Source organism: Scylla paramamosain, chromosome 14 (assembly GCF_035594125.1).
Source record: "Scylla paramamosain isolate STU-SP2022 chromosome 14, ASM3559412v1, whole genome shotgun sequence".
Lineage (NCBI taxonomy): Eukaryota > Metazoa > Arthropoda > Malacostraca > Decapoda > Portunidae > Scylla > Scylla paramamosain.
Genome location: NC_087164.1, coordinates 19,999,406 through 20,007,422, shown reverse-complemented (window position 1 = coordinate 20,007,422; position 8,017 = coordinate 19,999,406). Strand labels below are relative to the sequence as shown.

The window sequence follows — 8,017 nt, the reverse complement described above, 5'->3', positions numbered from 1 at the left end:
TAATTATGTAACTTTATTCTTTCATGGCATTCACTTAAATCATTAGGTATTCAGTGTCCTGTCATTTTTCCCTCTAATAACTATACTGATAGAATAACGTCCAGTGATAACAGGAAAGTAATTTTTAGGGCTTAAGTAAAGATCTCTCCCACAGCTTTACTGCAGTTGTGCAGAATTAAAAACATTAATATAAAACTGTTCAGTCTATTTGAAACTCTTGCTAATCAGCCTTTTTTGGAGTTTTTCTTCTTCAGACCAGGTTTTTTCCCCCGCACATAAAACTTAAGGTATTACCGGATTTCCTCTTTTACTGTGTACAAAACCGAATGTGATGAGTGTTGCTAATCTACTTTTTTTTCTCGTTTATAGTTTTTGAGTGTTGCTAATCTACTTTTCTCGTGTGTGGTTATTCGAATGATAGGGACTGACGTCATGCACGAATCTTTCCAGTTTTTCCTCTCCGTGGCATCTTCAGTTACCCACATTCCTGACAGTTCTGCCTCAAGACAATCGCTCTATCTCACTCTTGCCTCTCACTCGATCCTCTTTTTTCAACTGTTTCATTCTGGCGATGCTCTTGTGGCGCCCGTTTTCTGATTTGGCAGAGGAGGTAAACGTGACTTTCCATCTCTTCTTCCTTTCTGTCACCGGCTCGTCCCGTCACTGAGCCTAAGCCGCCGTTAAGGGTGTCTCCAGGCGCCGCCTTCCTGTAACACTTTCTTCTCTAAGGCCGTTGATTTTTTTTTTTCTGTGTGTTAAATTATTTGTTAGAGAGAGAGTCTACTTTATTTCATTCTCCAGGCGTGGTGTTCTTGTCATTCGTTATCGTCTCTTGAAACACAGGTCTACGTATACATATTATATTAATTATGAATCATTATGCTAAAATAATTTTCTTGTTTTTCTTTTTTTCTTTTTTTGTACCGATTTCTCCTTTGAAGTTGTGTGACTGGCTTGGTATAATATGCAAAGTAAGAGAATATGTTTATAGATCTCTCTCTCTCTCTCTCTCTCTCTCTCTCTCTCTCTCTCTCTCTCTCTCTCTCTCTCTCTCTCTCTCTCTCTCTCTCTCTCTGTGTGTGTGTGTGTGTGTGTGTGTGTGTGTGTGTGTGTGTGTGTGTGTGTGTGTGTGTGTGCATTATCCCTCATTTACACACATGCAATAATAAGTCTATTTTTTTTTTCTTTTCTTCACCTTCATCGCCTCCCGCGGTATTGTATCACCACTCGCACCACAGCAGGGCAGGTCACTCCTCCCTACCAGACATCGCCAGCCAGGTCACCTTCCGTCCAGGTCACCTCTCCTCGATCACCGCGCCAGGCTGCTCATCTCAAACACTAACTCTCACACCACCCCGCCACTTAGCCATTGTCACTGATCTCAGGCGTCCTTTATCTCGACCAAAACTATTTTCTCACTTATCGTTCTCTCTGCCAAGCACCTCCGCCGCCTCCCTCTGCGTGACCAGCGACCGGCACCCCTCACGCTGGAGTTGTCCCTCTCGCTGCTAACAAGGGGTACCTCGTCAACACACACTGGACGCTTCTCACCTCTATCTCCGCCGCTACAATCAGACATGGGAGAAGCAAGCACTTCCTAGCCACCTCAAAAACCCGTGAGAAAATTACAGACCGGATCCGCAGGCCAGAGCGGAGGAAGGTAAAGGGGACAGGACCCCGAGACACCTTGCAGTAAGATATATATTCCTTGAGGGAACACGTGAGCTCGCAAGTCGGCCACCTGTAAACACTACTCAGTCTAGGTGATACGCGACTTGGGAAAAGCATGAAAGCATTGGTGTGTCAGACGCATGCAGCCTTCAGCCTCCAGAATTGCTACTCAGGAAAACTTCAGCCAGATCCTTGTCATGCTCGTATTGTTAACACGGGAGCTTATGAAGGCTCCTCCCAGGCGCAGTAGAGAAATTATTTTAGTTTCTATTTAGTTTGCACAGAACACGCAAGAAAATCCTAAACTAATGAAATATGCAAGTGTATGTAACATTTTTAAGTCTTGATCCTGGTACATCTTTAGTGTCTCGCATCACACATCGCTCGTATCCTTAACGAAAATATTAGAATAGCACATCACATGTATTTTTCATCCCTCCGCTTTCCCGTGGCTGACTTGAAAGCTGCACCGTGCCGGGATTGTGAAATCGACACTAATTTACACCAGTGGGGCGGGCGAGGAGCGCTCGTCCCTGATAACACCGGGCAGAACGGGTTTCCTTGTTAGCGTGGAGCATCATGACCCGCGCGGCGGTGATAACAAATAGCACTGTAGCCGCCCACCTCTTGTTATCACACATTCCACGACCATTACGAGGGAAGGTGTCCGTCTGCGGCGACCCACGAGGCCCACACTACTTCATTCCTCACCACCAGGCTGCACTTTGCCAATAGTTATCTTTGCCAACCACGCAGCCAGAATGTAAGCTTATTGAACGTAGTGGCAAAGTTCGTGGACATTAAGACTATAAAGTATCTTGAATTAGACAAAAAACACACACTCATTGTCAGCTGAAATGATGCGAAAAAACAATGCAGCATGTATTAAAAACATTCGACAGTCCTGAAGGTGATAGTTCCACTTGTAAGCATGCTAGTTTATTTCGTGTTATATACTCGCGTACATTCTATTTTTTTTTCTTTCCCTCATTTTTTCTCCCAATGTGAAACTAACTACAAACGATCAACTGATATTTAAGAAGGAACACAACACTTCCCACCCACTGGCGAGGGTCCGGTAGGCTTTCATGCATTTAAATTCCCCGCTCGTGACGTCACGCAGCGGCAGCCAATGAGACGCATTTTGTTCCTAATGGCCGCGGAGTGTTTGTGACTGAGTGTCTGAGTGGCATTTCTTTCCAAAACCATGGATAAGGATTGACAAAACAGCAGTATCAGGGTAAGTGTTGTATTCCCAAGGGTTCATTTAAGTACCAACCCGCTAACTACCCTCACTGTGTGTCATGAGGGGATTTTATATATATATATATATATATATATATATATATATATATATATATATATATATATATATATATATATATATATATATATATATATATATATATATATATATATATATATATATATATATATATATATGATTTTTTTTTTTTTCCGGTACCCAAACCTGTGTTGCTCCGCCGACCGTGACACAGGGGGAGGGTTTTGCCTCTGTTTGCCACTAGCCGCTAATACTTGACGTGATTCATTCGTAAGCCTTCAGGTACAGGATTTACTATAATGGCGTAGATCTAATAAGCAAAATCAGGTAAAAGATAGTAAGGTAGCTAATTAACAATGGACGAGGGAGAACTGGCGGGGTAAGTGGCAGTAAACAATTACCGATCGTTCACTTTATTACATCCAGTACATACACCATTAGTTCTGTTTTATATATAATCAACAGCTTTCCACTAGCAGGCATAGGCACCCATATGCAACATTATAGTATAGAAGGTCTAGAAAGAAAAACGACAGAATGCACACCTCAGTAAGCGCGCGTCACAGCAAACGTATAGGAGCGGAGTAATGGGGACGCGTCAGAGGTCACCCCCGTCACAGCACTACTACCCGCCCGCTGGCCTCCTGTATTAGAGGATTTTGCTGTGAAAACTCCAAGCAGTTAGACAGACAGGCAGACACGAAGCGCTTTTTGTGATACGAAATATAGAATGTTCATCCAAGCAAACAACCAAGGCGTTTCTGTAACTTGACCTCAGCCGTTAGTATTACGGGTCGCCATAGCGATCACTGAGCAGGTTAACAGTTTAGCGGTTTACTGAAAGAAAATTAAATAAATGGGGGGTACAAGAAAAAAAATAGAGTGAGGTACAGAGGAAGGAAATAATGGGGAAAAAAAACATAATAGTAAAAAAATAAGTGATACTTATGACTATTTAGTTAGAACTCGATTGTTTCTTGTTATTATTACATTTCATATTGTTCTTTGTATTCAATATGTATTTTCTTTTCAGGAACACGTGAAGGCAAAGACAGTCACAAAATCCAGCACACAGATAGGTAAGTGGAAGCACCACAGGACTTCCCGTTAGTGGCTTTCTTTTTCCAGTGAGAACTAGATGCAGCACAATTTGTAACGCTAGGTAAACTTCATCAAATACAATGCCACGTTTGCTATCAGAATATTTTTTGTGAATTTTTCGTGATTCCATTGCTTGAACTCAGATCCAACTCTTCAGATAAGATGATCAAAATGTGAGGTTTTCTGTGTAATTAGGTGTTATAATCTGGTTTGGTTCGATTAGAAGTGCAGTGGATTCTGAATGATAAAACAGTATCGATCATTATAAGCACTCCTTAATGTTCAGAAAATAATTTAACCTACCGATAAGATACATATATTTTTTATATCTATTGTTATTAAGGTAACGGTGTTCTGAAACTTTATAAAATTATGGTTTGTACTGATACTTCTAAATTAGTGCATATGCATTTAATATAATATCTGATAACAAATACGTGCAATAAATATTAAAGAAACAAACATTTGCTCATATTGTTGTGGAACACGGCGAGACATAACAATTTTTTTGCTTCATAAACAGCTATATACCTACATTCGTAAACCAAGCAGAAGCGAGTTTCATATTACAAAGGAATATGGCCTGTTATTCCTACATCTTTGTTTCCTCCATCATTTTCCTCGTGTATAGTATTACGTGCCTATACAAGATAGCCTATGCACGTGTCATCTTTTTGCCAGCAGCCCCTCAAGCACCCTAAAGAAACATGTTAAAATGCTATACATATATCTTCCTTTTCCACTCGTGTCTTCCTCAGAATGTTACATTATCGCTTGCCTCAACATGAGTATCCCAGCCACCTTTACAAACCACTATTCTATTTTCGTTTTCTTGTCTCAAATAACTGATCTGGTCGAGCCAAGGAAACCAGTCTGGCAAACAATAGGTCGACATCATTGATAGTTACGTCCTTCCGGTTCTTTAAATCACACTTCACACTGACTATAGACATCTGGAGGTTGCAATTTTCCCTCTCCCCTACACACATATCTATTGCCAAACAATTTTCGCCGGATAAACCAACGCTTGAGTGACTCCCGTTCAAGGAAGCGTTTAGAGAGGACGAGAGGGAAGGGAATCACACTGAGCTGTAAGAGAGTAATTATGTACTTCACACAAACGTCAATAACCACTCGCTTCACTCGCCTGAGCCTCAGCTTCCCGCGTCCGTGTGAAGGAGAGATAGCAATGGCGCGCCGCTAAGCATTGATGATTACGAACCACATTCTGAAATACTGCACATCCACTACTTTCAAAAGGCTCTATTTGAAATTACACTGGCTTTTAAGGGTGCTTCAACAGTTCTAATAACAAATTAAGAAGATCTCTACATCGTTAACAGTAGAGACACTCTCGAGAACCCATCTAATCATCTTTTTGCCCTTTATAGTCGTGGTGAGAGAGCAAAGGGTTTCAGAATACGAACCTACAAACGACAGAAAACGTGAGTCATGTCATGAAAGAGAACCCGTCATGAGTGTCCCGGTGGAGTGTCGCGTCAGTCACGTCACCTCACCAAGATCACAGTGCTAGTAAAACCCAGAAAGCGTGCCAAGGCAGCTATATATATTTTTTTTTTATGATTTTGCAATGTTAGATGCGGAGATTTGCAAGAGAATGTTGCGAGAGGAGGGAAGTGCGGCCTTGGTGGTGGTGGTGGTGCTGGTGGTAGTGGTGGTGGTAAGGGAGGGGGGAAAGGAAGGGAGCCAGAAGAAACGGGGAAGCACAGCACCACTTGCGACACTCTATGACTGCCGTGTTGAGTGACAGGTGAAACGAGAATGAGAGACCTATATACTTGCGTCCACTGGGGTTCAAGATTAACATAGCGTATAATTGCTCTTAGATAAATCACTAAAAAAAAAGAGTTGCGTCTAGGACTGACTAATAAATAATTTCTCATACTCGCCTCTCGCCACAGCCTGTAATGACCCGTGTGAGGAAAAATACGAGTTTACCGTTCTGGATACTGGGAAGGAATACACAGTGGAAGTACCGGTGTGTGTGTGTGTGTGTGTGTGTGTGTGTAGAGAGAGAGAGAGAGAGAGAGAGAGAGAGAGAGAGAGAGAGAGAGAGAGAGAGAGAGATACATACACACATACGTACATGCATGCATACATACACAAATACACACATGCATACATACAGAAATAACGACAGATAGAAAAGCAGACAGACAAAAATGTGAAGAGAGAACCGTATTTATTTTCGAGAGGTAATAAATCAATTATCAATACATCACAATCAACAATAAAAAAAAAGCTCCAGATACATAATTATCACATCACCTTGCCGTCATCTTTAAGGAAGAGAGAGAGAAAAAAAACGTAACATACATGCGTGAATGGACAGGCGCGTGTTCATATGCGCGTGCGTGTGTGGTTGATGGTGTACGTGCGTGCGTGCGTGCGTTGACCGCCCGTCGAGAAGGCCACTTAGTTCCGTCAGTGACTTCCTTCATTAGTTGGGTGGAGTACACACCCTGAGTCACCGCTGACATTAACATACACAATAAATATCTGGACATCTCCCGGAAAACCAAGACTGAACCAGCGCGCCGTGACAGCCTCGCAAAGTGACTCCTAGCCCGTCTCTGCGTAGGAGTCGTTTCCCGGAGTCCCACACGGCCGCCTCTTAGGTCCGCAGGGGTTTTAAAGGCGCTGAGGAAAAAGTATTGCTCGGAAGTGCTTCCTCCTCCCCCAGTCTTGTCCCCCCGCGCAGACCGGGAAGGCTACATCATCAGGTGGCGAGGCGGCGTTTTCCCAGCACAGGTGAATCGCCCGCCCGTCGACTTGGTTCTTTGAAGGTGGTGATGGTAGTGATGGTGGTGGTGGTGGTGCTGGTGGTGGTGGTTCCGTGCATCCGGGCTACTCGGCCTGTCAGTCCCTCCTCCTCCTCCTCCTCCTCCTCCTCCTCCTCCTCCTCCTCCTGAGTATTGTCTCCTGTTTCATTCATGGAGTTTCTTTCATCGTGAGTTTGTTCATTTCCTCCTCCTCTTCCTTTTTCTCCTCCTCCTCCTCCTCCTCCTCCTCCTCCTCCTCCTCCTCCTCCTCCTCCTGCTGCTGCTGCTGCTGCGGCTGTTGATGGATTTTAGGGTTGAGTTTTGTGGAGTTTTATGCTTCCTCAATTTTGATTTATCATTATCTCTTATATTTCCTCTTTCGTGTTAAAGTCCTCAATGGATTTTTTTTCGTTTTTTTTTTTTCGTTTTTTTATCTCTTTTCCTGTTACGTTCATGGTTCTTTTTTCATTGCTAGTTCTTTCATAATTATTTTTGGTTTTAACTTTTTTCTTCTGCTCTTCAGCTCCTTCTTTACTTCTTTCTTCCTGCTGCCTTTCTTTCTTCTTCTCCCTTTTTTCCTTCCTTCCTTCCTTCCTCCGTTCCTTCCTTCCTTCTTTTCCTTCTTTCCCGTATTTTTATATGTACTTTTCCTCCTCTTTTTTTCTTTTTCTTTCCCTTCCCCTCCTTCTCCACTTTCTCCTCTACTTTTCATCCAATACTGTCTTGCCCCTTCTTTCTTCTTTCTCCTCCTCATTCTCTTCCTCTTCATCCTCCAGAGCCGTCATTGTCATTTCCTCCTCCTCCTCCTCCTCCTCCTCCTTTGCTTCCTCCTCTTCCGGTTTATTCTCCGCCTCTTCCTTTCGTTTCCTCTTCCTCCTCCTTATCACTTCCTCTTCATCCTCCAGAACTGTCATTTCCACTACCACCACCACCTCCTCCTCCTCCTCCTATGCTTCCTTCTTATTCTCACCACCTCACCACTTCCTCCTAAGCTCCTCCACCTACACCTGCTCATCTCCTTCCTCCTCCTCCTCCTCTTCCTCTTTTTTTTTTTTGACAGGGAAGGATTGGCAATATTCACGTCTTACTGCAACGTGTCAGTGCTTCTTCTATACGTTTGCACTTCTCATTCATCCGCTGTCAGCTGGACCATTCATGTCGAAATTGGTTCTTCCTT

The 8,017-nt window shown here is 43.1% G+C and overlaps 1 protein-coding gene across 2 annotated transcripts in view; it reads left to right on the top strand.

Moving 5' to 3' along the window:
• Window positions 1–2,827: 2,827 nt before the first annotated feature.
• LOC135106994 (uncharacterized) overlaps window positions 2,828–8,017 on the top strand; it is a 173,526-nt gene continuing 168,336 nt past the window's right edge. For both annotated transcript variants that reach the window (XR_010271534.1, XM_064016505.1), the window contains exons 1-2: window positions 2,828–2,911; window positions 3,990–4,035. The gene's annotated coding sequence lies outside the window, so the exon portion shown is untranslated. The remainder of the gene's footprint in view (window positions 2,912–3,989; window positions 4,036–8,017) is intronic.